General features: G+C 38.1%; 1 long non-coding RNA gene across 2 annotated transcripts in view; it reads left to right on the forward strand.

Annotated features, from left to right (window-relative positions):
- The window catches only part of LOC133050711 (uncharacterized), a 568,279-nt gene that overhangs the window by 394,332 nt on the left and 156,138 nt on the right, over positions 1-17,809 (forward strand). The window lies entirely within an intron of this gene.

A 17,809-nucleotide genomic window follows, 5' to 3' on the forward strand; every position in this document is an offset into this window, starting at 1 on the left:
GGACGCCCACCACCTTGGGTGGTAGGGCACGTACCACACGTGTAAGTAATGCTGGGAACCCTCCAAATGCAGGTTAAAGGATTTCTTCAGCCCCCTCACTGCTCCCCACATCAAACAGATTCCCTCTGTAAAAATAAATTGGTACCTGCTTCTTAACAAACGAACCTTTGAGGGCAAAAAAAAAAAAAAAAAAAAAAAAAGCGATATTAAAAAAAAAAAAAGAAGAAGAAAATTACATGTGTATTTTCTCCTGACACAGTTTTAAAAGCTGTTTGTAGCTGATTTACAATGCTCATAGTATTCAGCTTTTCATTTGAAATTCTAATAAGTGCTTTGAATGGGCTGGAGCTTGTTAAAAAGTAAAGGGAATGAAATGTCTTTATTGAATTGTGAGGTTTTTACTGGCTTCCCCATAGATGTCCTAGGTCTCTTCTCAGTGTCACCCTTTCTTTCCATGCGATTTTTGTTGAGTTGATATGAGAAACAGATGTAAACATGGAGCGGGAAGAGTGACTGGGTAGAACCTTCATGTAGGGTCCATTTATGCAGCCACCTGGGTCTGTATTTTTCAGGCTTTAGTTTTTACATCCCTATGGTGTGCAAGTGAATTGGAAGGGTTACCTTTTCCATGCTATCAAGAAATTCTCCTCTAAGAATACAAATGGAAGCTTCTTGGGAAGTATTTGGACCTCTCAGATCAAAGGTGCTCTTTTTATGGACTTACATGTCTTTCTTCTAAAAGCAAGTGTTGGCTGATAGGAAAATGAGGCCTGTGCATATATTGGTTTCTATCAAGAGGTCATGTTTTAATTTTACAAGCTATCCCATCTATGATGGGCACCAAATAATGCCACAGTGGTTAAAAAAAAAAAAAAAGACAGTCATATCAGAATTTGTAATGATAAACTTCCATTTGTAAATCATTTTAAAAAAAAAAGGTAAGTAGCGTGTTCTTGACATAAAAAGTCTAATTCTCATTTGGTCTGATAAATCTTTGGCAAAGATAAATCAAGACCCAGGTTAGCTTCCTATTGCAGATTTTTTGTTTGTTAGTTGTTTTTACTTGTTTGTTTGTTTTGTTATTACTGCTTTATGCTCTAATATCATACCTCTTGCAACACTGTTACTGTAAATGATGGAAAAGTCTTGAATATTTACATAGCATTATGGCTGAAAAGATAGGATGATTTGTGGCTGAAAAGATAAGATATTCCTTATGCAACACAACACATCTTTCTTCTAAGTGTTTGTAGTCACGTCTTACCTCTTTTCCTAAGGCACACACCCTCTTTTAGAGAGGTGACCTAACTTGGAAAAGAAAACAGTTATAGTGAAGGCCTTGGTGGATTGAGGAATGAATAGATGATTAAGAACCTGAGACATGTGGAAACAGCTCTTTTGAGGGATTTGGTTGTGATAGTGAGAAGAAAGAACCTGAATATTTGCTAACTAAGTTGCGTAAAATTGCTGGAGAGACTGGCAGGTCTAATTTGGTACTAATGGTTTCATTACTGTGTTGAGGATTTGGAGAACACATACAAAACCCTCATGAAGTATTTGTTTCCTTTGGAATGTCCTCTGGTTCTACTACTGGTTTCATTGAATCTGCTGAGTTAGCTTCAAAGACCCCACCATCCTTCTATCATCTGTAAAACAGTTTCTGGTTGAATAAGGTTCTGCCTGGATTTTTCTCTCTAGAATAAAAGTGGTAGGTATCTGAGACGGAGGCAAGCCAGCATATTAAAGGCATATTAAATATAAGCCAGCATATTAAACCTTAGGAAGTTCCATTCATCTCTCATTGCTTTACCAAACACCCCCAAATGCTACGATGTGAAACAACCATGGTTTATTGTGATCACAGACTGTGTGGGTTGAGAATCGGAAGGGTGCAGTAGGAATGCTCCATGTCTACTCTGTAGGGTTTAGTGCTTGTGAGTGATAGTGAAGTCGCTCAGTTGTGTCCGACTCTTTGTGACCCCGTGACTGTAGCCCACCAGCCTCCTCTGTCCATGGGATTCTCCAGGCAAGAATACTGGAGTGGGTTACTATTCCCTTCTCCAGGGGATCTTCCCAACCCAGGGATCGAACCTGGGTCTCCCGCATTGTGGGCAGACGCTTTGTTTAGTGCTTAAGACTGGTTAATTGAGAAGGAGTTCTTGGCTGTGTTGGCTTCACATGGTACTTTTTCATGTGACAATCTTTCTGGTACCTGAAGAAGCTGGAAAAACATTTTACCTAGCTAGGATTGCCTGCATGCATTAGATTCTTTAGTGTCCTTCTGCCAGCTAGAAGAATTCATTATATTTGTAATGTGATTAAAAAATTAAAATAAAATAGTGACTTTTATATACAGACATTGATGAAAGATGTGTTTTTAAAGCAGTAAATTAAAATCTCATTAATATTTCAGTGAGGATATTTTGTGCTCTTATCTGTTTCATCTCTGTTTTTGACCTATGGCTTAGAGTTCACAGCATGAAGGAGATGGTGAAATCTGTTCACTATAAAATGTTAATTATAAGTAAATTACAGCACAAATGTTCAATCAGCCACATTAATTCCACATAAAGTGAATTATTGTAGCAGAAAATTTTGAAATGTGACTGAATTTTGTAATCTTCCATTTCCTTTTTCTCTCTTGCACCAACCCTGATTCCCATGTGTTTATTCCAAAAGCTCTTTGTATAGTGTTGAGCTCATTCTGCTCACTTTGTTTTGAAAGTTAAATACAGGTGTGCACCATCCCCCCATCTCTCCAAATATTTCTGAATTGTACATAACTCTGTTTGCCCCATGGCAACTTAAATGAAAGCTTTGATATTTTTCAAGCAGAGTTGGGCTTTTAACATGAAGATGTTGGGTTTATGAAAGTGTTCTCTCCTAAAAGATGACTGAAATGTCCTCCCATATGATACATATATATATATATATATATATATAAAATCATAATATATATTAGTGTTTTAATTGTCATTTTATAATATAGAATATATAACATATTTACATTTCAGTATCTATATAAATGCTATATATGTGTATATAATTTCCTCTTGGCTTTAGGTCTACTTTAAAGTTAAAAGCTTCTTAAAAATTGGGTTTATAGCCAAAAACAATAGATCTTCCATCTGGGATCATTTTTTAGTTATCAGAAACATACTAAAGGAACCAAAAATCATACCCAAAGGGTAATAATAATTTAGAAAATGCTTAAAACATCCAGACTGCACATGGCTCATTCTGTCAACTAAGTTAATTGTTCATTAATAACAAAAGTACTGATGCATCCTTGAACAAGAATGCTTCTATATGTTTATTTTGTACTTAGAAATAGGGATTCTGCTCATTATTAACAGGACATTTAATGCAGTGACTAGATGCTATCAGGTACTGGACTCAAGAGAATCCACTTGGGATACTTGGAAGCTGGGAAACTCTTCTTTACTTGGTACAACTAACCATCAATTGAATTTAAGTAACAAGCAGTCTAAAGAATCGCATAATAGAGGCTTTCAACTCCTAGTTGTCCTTTGGACTAAGGTATTTCATGATGGGTATGGTCTGCACCATTCCACATACCAAGGTCTAATGTATCTCTATCGGACCTATTAATAGAGTGTTCATGCTGAAAGTGTGAATCGCATTCTGAAGGATCCCATTCAGATCCCTAAGTCAGAAGCTGCCAATCTTTCCTAGCCTCTTTTCATTCACTGTGGCAACATTATTGCTCAGGTGTCTGCTCTGTGATCTCAATGGAACTCCATGACTCCATGGAATATGAAACATATGTTACACATATACTGCTTCCTACCAAGTGTGTCTTCTGTATTAAGGACCAACGTTCCCATTAGTTGAAGGCAGAGGCTTTGCTTTGTTGCCTCAGATAAGTATTAAATTTCATCTAATACTCCTGAAACTCAACAGAAGGGTGAAGCAGCCAAGAAAAAAGAGAAATGTTTTATAGAGAGCGTTAAGGAAGATGCAGAAATGAAAATCATAGTACCATTAAGAGAGAAAGACTCTCTGTATGAGAGGGATGAGGGAAAGAATTTCCAATTTGCTAATGGCAGAAGCTGTTAATCTGCAAATATATGCAGGCACTGGTGAGTCCTCTTTTGACATACTCAAAACCTTGAGGATTAAAATTTCTTAGAGAGTCAGAATTAGGATCTGGTACCATTAAAAAGAAAAGGGGCATCTGCTTCCTAAGAGGCTAAATCTTCTAAAGAAAGTAGCAGAATTAATAATGTAATAAAGTTAAAATGACAGTTTCTTTAATCCAAAACCATAGGCAAAAATATGAAAAAATTAAAGATGACATGATGCTTCTATTATAATTTTCTTCCCCTTTCTTTATGCCCCAAGTTTCCAGTCTGGGCTGTTAGCATCTCTAAGCTGCTACTTTCTTTTCTACAATATAGAAAATAAAAAATACACTTACAACAAGATGTTAGATGCCTGTATTTTTCTTTTATAGAATAATGACTGCTAGTATTCTTATAAAAATTATACATATTACTTTATAAAATTAAAAATGGTAAAGTACAAAGGAGAAAGCACAATTTTACTAAAAATTTTATCACTTAAAAACAGTCATCTTTCAGATTTGGTAAACATTTTCCCAAGCACTTGTTTACCATGTTTATATAAAAGAAAAAAAGAGAAGGGTGGTAGAGACAGATAGAGAATGAAAGGTTCAAAGAGGCTCAGAAAAACGGATTTTTTAAAAAATCATATATGACCTAATAACAACTATGAAATATAATGTTGTAAAATAGCAAGACTTTCTTACATTAGAATTTAACATAAAGATTAAAAAAGAGAAATTGAAGGAATTTCTGATCCTCTGGAAAAGAATATTTTTCATTAGAATATAGTTCCTGAATGATCTGTCTACAGTTAAAAAAATGATTAGGAAAACACTTTATCTAGATCCATTGTTGTTTTATTTAATGTTTCAGTATTGTAAAGTATTGGTTGACTCATGAGAAAATTAGCACATGGCCACCCAGTTTCTTTCTTCTGCTTCCTGTATTTATTGGTTATTGTTTTACTTTATCACAGTTTTGAACATTTGTCAATTTGTTCTCAACCATAAATAATACCACATAAATTTTGTTGTATTTTTATACTTATGTATTTACTGTTTTAGTACTCAGGTTTTTAGATCCATGTTCTCCATTCATTTTTAATTTTTATTTCCCTTTTAACTGGTTAAATGTTATTTTTAGGTAGACTTTTAGAAGATATTTGGATACCATATTCTAAGTTCTTGCATGCTTGAGGATATATGTTGTCTTTATGCTAAGGTGCAGTATAAAGGCATAGGAAACAAAACTGAAATAGCTGAACAAAAATAAATGAATAATTGAAAGGACACTTTAGCTAGCTATAAAATTTTCAGATCATCCTTTCTTTCCTTCAGAATTTTGTGAACTTTTCTCCATTGTCTCTTAGCTCTCAGTATTGTTCTTTAATCATAAAAATGTCATTCATAATTTGTTTCATTGGTAGGTGGACTTATTGATTCCATACTCTGAATTCCTTCATGTTTGAAGATGTCTCAATGTTGTGATTGATCTGAACACCAGTTTAACTGGATAGGATTTTCTATAGAGCATATAGATATGCTTCCAGAGAGCATAGATATAGTGTTGTTGTTGTTTTTTTTTTAAACTTGTAAATTTTGCTTCCTTGTCTTCTGAGGTTGAATCCTATGAGGAGTTCTGAGACTCATTTAAATTTTCTACTTATAGGGAACTTGATTTTTCTACTTGGATAACTGAAGGTTTTTCCCTTTTTCCTTTGAACTCAACACCTACACCAGGAGATTCTCAGCATCAACTAATTTCTGTCAGCTTTTTCTAGAATGTGCTGTACCCTTAGCTTGATAAATCTATTTCTTCCTCTTTTAAGACACTTTCCCCCTTATATACCTGATTATTTCTCCATCTGTTCTATTCTCTGATTCAAAGACATTGATTATTCATTTTCTATTGTTTTCCTTTATTTCTCTTTCCCTTTTCATTCACTAAAATCATCTCAAGCCTTTCCTCTATGCCACTAATTCTATTTTCAGACATGTCTATTCTATTCTACTTGTGTGAATTTATTTATTAACTATATAATGATGTTTTGATCCTCAATTTGTCTAAGTCCCACAATCTCTTTTATATCATTTTATTATTTTAATAGCATACCATCTAACAACTTAGTAAATTTGTGCCATATTAAATTTTCCATAGCACATGAAGTACTCAAAAAGAAATTTTGTTTTTCCTTGGGTTGTATTTTATTCCAAACAGATGTTCCATCTCTCATTTGCATGTCTTATTTCCTTTTCAGCATTCTTTTTCTCATCTTTAATGTGAAATCTTTACGATCCTGGCTTAATGCAGGTAGGTCCCCTACTAGATTCACAACCCTATATGAGCTCTAGGTATATTAGTATTTGTCCCACCTTATATATAGCAAGACAGTCAAAACCAAAATTCAGATTTGCAGGTTTGGCAGATATTCTTGTTGACAAATACCTGTGGTGTAAACACGGCCTCTCCTGCTCTGGGAGAATTGTGAAAGTCCCTTTAGTTTGACCAGCTCCTTGGTTTCTCAACACTCGGTGCTTTTGAGATATTTTCACTGTTTTATATGAAGGTTGTTTTCAGCAGAAGGTCTAATCTAAAAGGGTTAGTTTGCCATCATATAAAGTGGAAGTACCTTCACGTCATTCATACATTCATCCGCTGATTTGTTTTGTTCTTACTTAGTATGTGAAGGCCTATGGAGATCATCTCCTTGTGCTGGTAGATGTTGGGTAAATTATTTTTGACTGCCCTTCCTACTTGATCTGAGACCTAACTTTCCTCTCAGTAACAGCTTAATGTGTTCTTTTCTGCAGTCTATATTATGAGTTCTTTGAAGGAGGAAGTATTCTGAAACACTTCGTCTTGGAGAACCAGAGGTTCTGCTCCTTCTCCTGAGGTTTTTTAAAATGTTCTTCATCAGAGTTCACGTCACCTAGTTGGGAATGTATCTTATTGCCCTAAAGTTTCTCTCCAAAATTTTGAGTTTTTCCTGCACCTAATAATACTCTGAAATCTTTTAGTAATAGGATTCTGTACTGAGGGCTTCTGTTCTTGAAATTACTTTCTTAGATATTAAGAAAGTAATCTTTCTACTTTCTACTTTCTTAGATATACTTATACTATAGTAATTAAATAGTGATTACTATACTTCACTGTTACTATTACCTTACATAGTTACAGAGAATAAACAGGTAGTTGTCAGAGGGGAGAAGTGAAGTAGGTAAGAGAAATAGGTGAGGGAGATTAAGAGGTACAGACTTCCAGTTACAAAGTAACTGAGTACTGAGTAACAAAGTAAATGAGTCACAAGGTATGAAATGGACAGTGTGGGGAACATAGTAATTATGTAATATCGTTCTGTGGTGACAGATAGTAACTAGACTTATTGTGGTGATCATTCTGAAATGTATAGAAATATTGAATCACTGTGTTGTGCACCAGAACTAACATAGTATTGTAGGTCAATTACATTTCAAAAGCAAACTTATAGAAAAAAAAAAAAAGATTAGATTTGTGGTTACTAGAGGCCAGGGAGTGAGGGAAGGGGGAATTGGGTGAAGGCAGCCGAAAGGTACAAATATATCTTTCCAGGAGATATATTTAAGTACTAGGGGATGTAGTGTACAACGTGATAAATATAATTAAAACTGTTGTATATTATATATAAAAGTTGTTAAGAGAGTAAGTCCTAAGATTCTCATCACAAGGAGAAAAACTTTTTTTCTATTTCTTCTATTTTGAAATTTAAATAAAGTTGACTAATTTTGACCCCCCCAAATCATCTCTGTATAAGATGATGATGTTCACTAAACTTACTGTCATATTCATTTCATAATATATGTAAGTTGCATCATCACGCTATATACCTTAAACTTAAACAGTTGTGGTGCTTATTAGTCACTCAGTCGTGTCTGACTCTTTGCATGAACTATATAGCCTGCCAGGCTTCTCTGTCCATGGAATTCTCCAGGCAAGAATGATCAAGTGGGTGGCATTCCCTTCTCCAGGTAATCTTCCTGACCCAGGAATCACATCCAGGTCTCCTGCATTACAGGCAGATTCTTTACCCTCTGAGATAGTATAAATAAAACTAGAAGAAAAAAATTACTTTCCTGACTCAACCCCAAATGCCTTTGCACACCTTCAGTTTCTCTCCACACTATGAGATGTTCCGGGAAAATTCTAAATATTTCTCTGCTTCTTTCAACCCATTCTGGAGTTCTCAGTAAAGTTGGAAGCAGCTTTGGGACACATCAAAATAATTTCCCTCCTCTTTCCCACCTGATATTTTTTGAAGTTTGTGGCTTGAGGTTATACCATTTTCTTTGTCTGTTGCTGGTGAACATCTTACTGACTTTTCACTACTTTTCATTCCTTTTGTTAAATATCAGAGCAAGGAGATTCTGTAATATGAATTCATTGTACTATCTTCCCCTAAATCTAAGATTCTGCATTTTAACAGAAGCTAAACCAAAGGAATGACTGTGTATCTTCATTTGAGTTCTCTCAGAAATAGACCCTGAGACACATATTTAAGCAAAAGTAATTTGTTTGTAAAGTGATCCCAGGGACTAGGAGAAGTATAGAAAATCCAGGAAGAAAATGATGTTCATAAAGGGTGTACTAGCAAGCAAGTTGCAAGTTAATTTCCCTGGAAAAACTTAGGAAAGAATTTGGAACACACTTCACAGTTATCTCACCCAAGAGAAAAGGGCGCTGTTATATTTGCACATTAACTCCTACCATTCATGGTTTGAGGCTGTTCCTGGGATCATAATTCCCATTCCCTTCCTGCCTGCCCCCCACAGAGGTAGTACAACAGGTCCAGATGATCAGTGAAGGTTCTTAATAAGACACAGTCTTTAGAAGTTGGAAGTTAAGCTGTCATGCCCCCAAATGGTAAAATCCAAGGGAAGATGGCCAGGGTGCATGGTGGTAAATTTCAGGAATCTTGGTATCTGCATCAAACAAGTCTGAGAGGAAGGAGGATTGTCTCCGGGCTGTTTAAATAGTAGTACCACTGAGTGGTCTCCCATTTGATACTAAGAGTAGATCTTGGGCAGTGGTCCTTTGAGTTTATATAGTTATAACATCTCTTCAAATTTAATTGACTCACTTATAGATAAAATCAGGGGGAATACTTGGGAGGCTTACAAAAAAGGTTAGGGGGAGCTATTTTAGTCACTTAAGCTGGAAAAACTATGGGCACCTTTCAAAATTTTGTAGATATATATTTCACATATCTGTGTATATATATTTCACATATGTGTGTATATATATTCGCATAGAGAGAGAAAGATATATATGTGGACATGTATAAATTATATTCATTATACATGCATATCTTTTCATATGTGTAAGAGGTGAGTATATGTGAGGTGATGCACACAGAATAAGCGTGTACAGAGGTGTGAGTTGCATGGGTGCCATGTGGACTCTTGGAGAACATTTAGTGTGTTGCTGGTTTGCATCCCCATCAATTCTGATCTGACACGTGGGGAAAGGATCTGACACATGGAGGCCACTGCATAAACCCCACTCTCCTACAGTCCTACTTTCAAGTGAAAGTGAAAGTCGCTCCGTCGTGTCTGACTCTTTGCAACCCCATGGACAATACAGTCTGTGGAATTCTCCAGGTCAGAATACTGGAGTGGGTAGCCGTTCCCTTCTCCAAGGGATCTTCCCAGCCCAGGGATCAAACCCAGGTCTTCGGCAGTGAAGGTGGATTCTTTACCAGCTGAGCCACCAACAATCCCTTTCATAAAGATATGATACTGATTTTAGTGTTAGAAGGGGTTTTTGTGACTTTTGACAGCTATGCGTGTCATGTATCAGAATGGATTTCCACAAATGCAACCCTTACACTCTGTGTGAACCATCTTATTGGTTAAAAAGTGGTGATTTAAATTCAAACTAAAAGAAAAAAAACTAGAAAGATCTCCAAGCTCATTCATTAAGGCAGAGAGAAAATTTTCATTTTAAATACCATGAAATTAGGGAATTTCAATCAGCTATTTTACATATAAAGTACATATATTTTGAAAAGCAAGTGTAGTTCAGAAGTCCAACCCAAGGACTTGGAAATTGTATATATGTTATAAGGGATATCAGCTTACTTGTTTCAAGGTACTTGACAAAATTATCCACACTAGAAATCATTATTTAAAAATTTCGGAGTATTCTATCTCACATTGACTGATAAAAAACTGAATCAAGAATATCAGGTGGGAGAGGTGGAAATGTTTGATATTTCTTTGGCTAAAATAAGATAAAAGCCAAGGAATAACTTAACTTAATATATGATGGAGTCTCTGTATTTCTGAGTAATTATTTTCCATATCCATAGAAGGAGGCAGAGAAGGGAGGGAGAGACAAAGATAGGCTGAAAAACAGACTCACAGAGAATGTAAGAATGAACTTACCATTGTCTTGGGATCTTGAAACGCCAAACTGTGGCCTCCATTAGCAAGAGATTTTGGTCAGATGTAAGAAACAACTTGTTAGAGTAGATAAATTGTTGGAGTATGTCCCTGAGTGATCTCATGGAGTGCCTACTTCTAAAGTCTTTTAGAGAAGAAACTGCCATCTTTTGTGAAAGATTTCTGTGAAAGGTCCAGGCCAGAGTTTGAGGTATTATAATGTCCAGAGGCTCTGACTACTCTTTGAAGGGGGAATGGCTGTTTTTTAGAAAATGTACATGCAGTAGTACATCTCACTAACTTGCATCCGCAAAACCAATATTTTCATCCAACTCCTCCTTCCCCAAATCTCTCCAGTTATGTCCCTAATCACTGGGCCAGTCCATACACTTGTAAATTTGTTTCTTCCACTCTTTGTGTTTCATTGTCACATCAAGTAAAGCTCCAAATTCAACTATAAATTATGCTGTTATAGGTTGAATTGTGTCCTCCCCAAATTCATATGGTAAAGTCCTAAGTCCCAGCACCTCAGAATGTGGTTGTACTTGGAGATAAGGGTGTTTAAAATAGTAATTAAATTAAAAGGAGATTGTTGGGATGGGCTCTAATCCAAGATGACTGGTGTCATTATAAGAAGGAGAAATTTGGACACAGACATGTTCAGGGGAAGACCATGTAAAGACACCGGGAGCAAACGACCTTCTGCAAGCCAAGAAGAGAGGCCCTAAGAGATAGCAATCCTGCTGACACCTTGATCTCAGACTTCCTTGCACAGTATCCCTAGCAAACTAATACAGACGTCCTTTCCCTCCCATACCCTCTTCCTTTCCTTTGCTTTCTCTGGGACAGCCTGCCTTGGTTCACTAACATTTCTTTGCCTTTTGTCTTTAAAACATACATGTAAATCCATGGCTGATTCATGTCAATGTATGGCAAAAACCACTACAATATTGTAAAGTAATTAGCCTCCAACTAATAAAAATAAATGGGGAAAAAAAAACATATCCCACCCCCCCAACCCCCCATCTCTTAAGCTGTCTGAAGATGTTGTCTTTACTGAGAACTGCCATGTCTTTGCTGCTGTACCCAGGCATCCATCAGGGAGAATTAGACCCAGAACCCTGTTAGGAGAGAAAACACTGAATCTCATGATTGATTGTGAGCAAGTTTTCATGCACAGAAGACACTGCCTTCTATCATTTCCATTTTTAAAAAAGTATATTTTAGAAAAACTTTTGTGTTTGTGTGGCTTATCAAATTTGATAAAGTATTTTTTGCAGGCATAACTTTGCTTAATTCTCCCTACATTTCAAGTCAGTGTTTTTGTAACACCCTGGAACTCAGAGAGGTTAAGTAACTTGATCAAAATTGCACAGTGAGTAAATAGCAGAGCTGGAAATGGAACCAAGGTAAAGATAAGCACTGTCAATGACTCCCATGGTGGGATGGTCAGTGGGAGCTGTTTTACAGTGTGGCTGGTTTCTCTCTTCTCTGCCTGGACTTCCATGGCCTTTCCATTCATGCATGATCACCTCTGACTAGGTATTTGCTCACGAATCATTATCACCCCAGCTAAATCAGAAGCTCTGGGGAGGCAGGCTCTGGGCTGTGCTTTCTGTTTAGTTACAGTTGTCTGAGGAACAATTCTTGATTGATTGGTTAAATGAACTTTTTACTAGAGAATTTGGCATATCTTTTGGCATCTGGTTTTCCAAAGACGTATGCAAAAGTGACAGGGCTCTCACGATGTTGATCTGGTCTTTCTCGACAAAGGTTAGGAAAGGGTATGTATAAAAATAATTCCGTGGATTGACATTATATTATAGTAATTATGATTATTATACCCTGTATTTATATAGCTCTTGCTCTCTCTCTGTCTCTCTAAGGGGCTCATAGTCATTTGTAAGCAGTGGGCCTTATCCTGCTGCTAAATAGAAAATAAATTGCTTATCTCTTGGAAGAGAATTAACTCTTTCAGGGCACTGGGGTACCATTTAGTAAATTACTAATCCTCTAAATGGCACTCTAGATACGTAAGATCCCCCATATAAACTGGAAAATGAACGTGTTCCCAGTGCTTAAAAGAAATCAGGGCATGGCTGACAGAAATCAGACAGCAAGCTTAAAATATGTGTAATGTACTTATCTCTCTCCTCTAATAACTTTGTGTTCATTCTCATGGAAATCTGTTTGTGAGTAAAGATGAATCTATCTGCTAAAAGCTGGCACTTCTGATCTTTTAATCTACTAATATGAGAGCAATCAAGGAAAGGAGGCAGATGACAGGAGAAGGAGAACAGTGGTGTCTATACACACGGGGTCAATGATCATTTGTTCAGCTAAGCAGATTTTGAGAAATTCATGATTTTTTTTTTTTTCAAAACAGTTTGGTAGGCCAGTCTTCATAGTTCCCTTAGGCCCTGAGAATGTGCATCTATTACCAAAATAGTGGTTAGTGAATTGCAATCAGTCTCATGGATCTCCTTGGAGTCACTGATAAGGTAGGTAGGGGTCCAACTATCAATCAACACTAGATTTAGAAATTCAACCCTCAGTCAGAAATGAAATTGAAGGCAATTAACAAGAGCTTTGAACTTTTGCTCAGATTCAGTTGCTGGAGATTTTCCATGATGGGGGTAGAGAAACAGGTATAGTTAATTGGTACTGAACTCTGGACCATTTTTCTTAAAAGATTGGCTACAGTCTTCCTCTCTCGTCTTTACTTTTTCTCGCTTGTATTACTTGGCGGCACATGCTGTCTTGAAGACATTGACCCCCAAATTAGGATCTGATCTCCTCATCCCATTTGAAAATTTTGGAATTCACTTTTTGACTCAAATGCCTCTTGGACACACTTGCTCGTCGAGGTGTTGCTACACTGAATTCTGATCGTAATTCAGTAACACATTATTGATTGTTGAGACTTTCGGTTTATGTGCAATGAGATAGAATTTGGAAACTGGTGGTGTCTTATTGACTTTCTGATTTGTGCTGCTGGGAAGCTCATTGGATGGTCAGATGGGCTGCTGCCAGGCAGTTTGGCGGTTCAGTAAACACTCTGCAGTTACTCTTCCAGTCGTGCAGCACTCCCCTCAGTGTCCTTTCACTCAGATCCCATGCAATGAGGAGCACGCTGGACTGCTGACTGCTGTCCTAGTTCCTTTCCCTCAACCCTGTGTCCAGGAGTTAGCCTCTCTCTAAAGCCTTGTCCCCCTCTTTGGGTTTTTCCTTCCTCTTCCTGCCCCACAGACAACCAGCTACCAGGGGCCTCTTTACACAGGCTTCAGCTTTTTAAGGTAAATATGCCACGTAAGTCCAATTTCAGCAATCTGCATACCTCTGAGCCCCTCAAATTCCAATGAGCATCCTTAAAGAGAAGAATCAGCAGGCTGCTAAAAAGAAATCAAAGCAGATCAGCAAAATGTCTTCAAGGGGGGAAGGACGGATGAGCCACACAGACGAACGGCCTTCATTTTCCAGTAAGCTCTGTGACTGGTGACAAAAATAAACACTAATGGGGAAAGTGAATATTCAGTCTAATTGTATAATTGTAGCTCGCTATCTGTACATCACACAGGGACTGAAGTAATAGAGTTCTGGGAAGTAGCTCCGTGGTCTCCCCACTGCATACCTATGCATTTTGCATCTAGTTGCAGTCTGGCAGAAGTAAAAAGTCCAAAAGCACCAGGTCTGAGAATTCTATCACCCATAAATTCCTAATACTCACCATCTCTAGATGAAGGTCAGTCGCAATAGCTCACAGAGCTCAAAGGTGGCCAAGTGAGATGAACAAAGCTGGCATGAGAAACAGAGCCACTAATTCATCTCCCAGGTGGCCCTTTTAATATTCCAAACCTCATTTAATCATCAGGCAGGCCATTGAACCAAGGAGCCTGGTCAGCAGTGCCCTTCTGCTGACTGACTTTTCAAACTTTCTAGCAAGTAAGGAGGTTGATGGAGTTCTTACCCCACCTCTAGTGCTGATACTAGACCTTCAGAGACTTTGCCAAGGATGGGAAAGTTGGATTCCATTCATTCCCTTTGGTTTTGAGAGGAAGGTCAAAGCTCCAGAGGTCATTTGTTATGATGGTATAAAACAGATGCACTTCCCTTGCCCAAATCCCCATCTCTTCCTTTTTGACATCCTCTTGCTCTCAAATTTGCAGTGTCTTCAGCAAACACAGCCACTGGCTTCAGGGCTCAGATCCTCTATCTACTTTGTCTCTGATTCTGGCTGCCACTCCCTCTGCTGTTTGTGACTCCGATTTCATCTGGAGTGGAAAACACCCTCACGCCCTAGGCAGGTAGGAAGTTTCCAAGAAGAGGACATTTGTGTGGCAGTTGTTGGAGTAATTACCACACATTTTATTTTCAGATTTTCCAGAGGGAGCTGGAAGTATGGAAAGCATTTGAGTTTCTGAAAATGCTAATTTAACTCAAATGTAGTCATCATAATTAAGGGTTATCATTAATGCATTTTTATTTTTCTACTTTATAACCCAGGAATTGTTTTAATCCCTGAGTTTTGTACAACCCAGAGGCAATGCGTAGATGAATAAAATGGTTTGCTTTAGATATCATTGTTTTTCCTATCAATATAGAATATTCCATAAGAACTTAAAATACATTTGGGTGATTATTGCTTTTATCTACTTATGTGCATTTTATAATTTGCTTCAGACCCTCTTTTCTCATGATTTTTGTGGCTTTGTTCAAATGGCCAAGGCTGCCTTTGAGCCATTATGAGTTCATAATGATTGATGGACTTTTCCTGTGGACCACATTATCAACATCTACCCTTCTGCAGGGAAAACATCTTTACCAAGGAAGATCCAATTTTTGTTTCTCCCTATTTGTTGTTAATCTGACTTTGATAATGTCATCAAAGCCTTATTCTATACTTTTTTTCTTGATGAGCTGGAATTCTCTGGAACTGAGAGTTGCAGGCATGGGAGAGAGTGATAAACTGGGACCACAGAATTAGGCAAATGCTCTTTGACATTCCCCTGCCTCAGACAGAAAAACTGATGGACCTGCATTTGTAATTTCTTAGGTTTAGGGCAATCCCATAACCACTTGTCCTTCAAATCAAGTTCTGTTAGATCATCTAACTCAAGAAAATGAAGCCAGATGAAAAGTTGGACATCTATGTTGAAAGTTTTTTTAGGGCAAACTAATTGCCCTTAGTTTCAGCTTTCTTTGGTGCCCACTGGTTTAGGAAAGAAGCATAATATTGAGAAAGACTATAGAAGAATTACCAAGGACCACTTTGCTTTGCAAATATTTGAAAAAATAACAGGCATTAATGTCTAGTGGGTAAAAATTGCAAGTAGATCATACCCAAGAAATAGTGAGATCTGACTTGATTAATACTTCCCACTTAGAAACAGTTTTATCTGAAAACTGATAAGCACAGATTTGTTGGTAAAATACTAACAGTAGACTACCTCGTTTATTCAGAAATTACATCCAGTAATATTGACTATTTAGAATAAAATAAAAAGCTCAAAATAATGATGGGGGAAGCCTTCTACAGAAAAAAAAAGTATAATACAACATGCACACACAATTCCTGCTTAGGTAAAACTCTTTCATATATTCTTGCTTAATATGTTTTAGAAATATTTCATTAAAACATTTAAAGTGAAACAATGATTTGGTGCTTGAAGGCATAAGCTTCATTTTCCCACCATGTTCATATACCCCTCAATCCCATGTCAGATAAAAAAGGCACTATTGTGTAAAACTCCTTTCCTGAAATTAATGTATTAATTTCTACAGTGCTTTTTATACTTCGCAAGTTAAAGATGGTCTCCAAGAGGGAATTGAGTGTCTTGTTCTTGCTTTTGTTACTGGTTGATTGTGTGACCTTGCTGCTGCTGCTAAGTCGCTTCAGTCGTGTCTGACTCTGTGCTGCCCCATAGATGGCAGCCCATCAGGCTCCGCCGTCCCTGGGATTTTCCAGGCAAGAACATTGGAGTGGGTTGCCATTTCCTTCTCCAATGCATGAAAGTGAAAAGTGAAAGTGAAGTCGCTCAGCAAAATAAGGTTTTACTTCAAAATTAAGTTTCTGCTATTTGTGAGAAACCACATGATTCTTATGTAGTTGATCACATCAGGCAACTGGTAGATTCCAGGCTTTCCTAGAGGTTGTTTGGCCAAATGATTGAGGAAGCTACAGTCTAAGAGAAGCCAGACCAGCTTGAGTGAATGATAAGATGTCTGGGGTGGGGAAGGTGTGGGCAGGTGTGTGTGGAGAGTATGGAATAAGCATGGTTTGAAATTCAGGAGAGCCAGGGACACTTGGCTGTGTGCTTTGGACCCACCTCCCCAGAGCTTTCCTGCAAATCTAAAGACTTGTTTTAAGTGAAGCTCTCTGCCATCTCCAGAAAGACAGTTGGATCGCTTTGATGTCCTTCTACCCCGAAGCTGAAAACAAACCAGAGGGATCCAATCTCCCAGTCAGAGTATCACCTGGCTTTACAGCATCAATGTCCTCAGAGGACACAGTAAGCCAGATACTCGGGGCCCCGAAAGCCCCACTATGGCAGCGGGAGTATCATCACCCAGTCTGCTGGGCTGTGGGAGAACTCACCACCCATTTGGGGAGCAATAGCAGATACATCTGGTGTGGATGTGGGTGCTGGGAGGTGCCCTCGAGATCTGTAGGGCCAGCACAGATGGAAGGGCTAGGGGGAACACCCCGTGAGGCAGAAGGCAGATTCCTGCGGTAATTGGGTTACCTGTGAGAACCAACCAGTGATCAGGCACTTGAGTGGAGGCAGAGATTCTAGGATAGCACATTGAGGGTGCAAGCCTGAGGGCCAGAGCTTGTGACCTTGACTTCACCTCCGTGGTTCTCATCCAGGGCCGTTGTGCCTTTCAGGGATGTTTGACGACTGGAGGCACTTTGGGCTATCACAAATATGGCGGAAGGAGTGCTGCTAGCATCCAATGGGCAGAGGACACAAATGCCACAGTGTACGGAGCAGCCCCCCTCCCCCACCAAAGAATGATTCGGTCTGAAATATCAATAGTACCGAGGCCGAGAAACTCCACAGGCCTGCATGCAGCTGTGACAAAGGACAATACAGGTTCCACCCCTGTGCACCAAGAACTAGACTGTGTGCCATGTGGCCAACCAATGTCACAAGGAGGATGGTCCTGTGATCATAGTCACATAAATAACCTCCCTAACACTATGTACCGACCATGTACTCAGTCCTCTCCCTGCAGGACTGTTCTGTGCCTTTTGCAGATACCTACTCACTTAACTCCCATCACAACTCTGAGAAGTACATATGG

Source organism: Dama dama, chromosome 4 (genome assembly GCF_033118175.1).
Source record: "Dama dama isolate Ldn47 chromosome 4, ASM3311817v1, whole genome shotgun sequence".
NCBI classification, from domain to species: domain Eukaryota; kingdom Metazoa; phylum Chordata; class Mammalia; order Artiodactyla; family Cervidae; genus Dama; species Dama dama.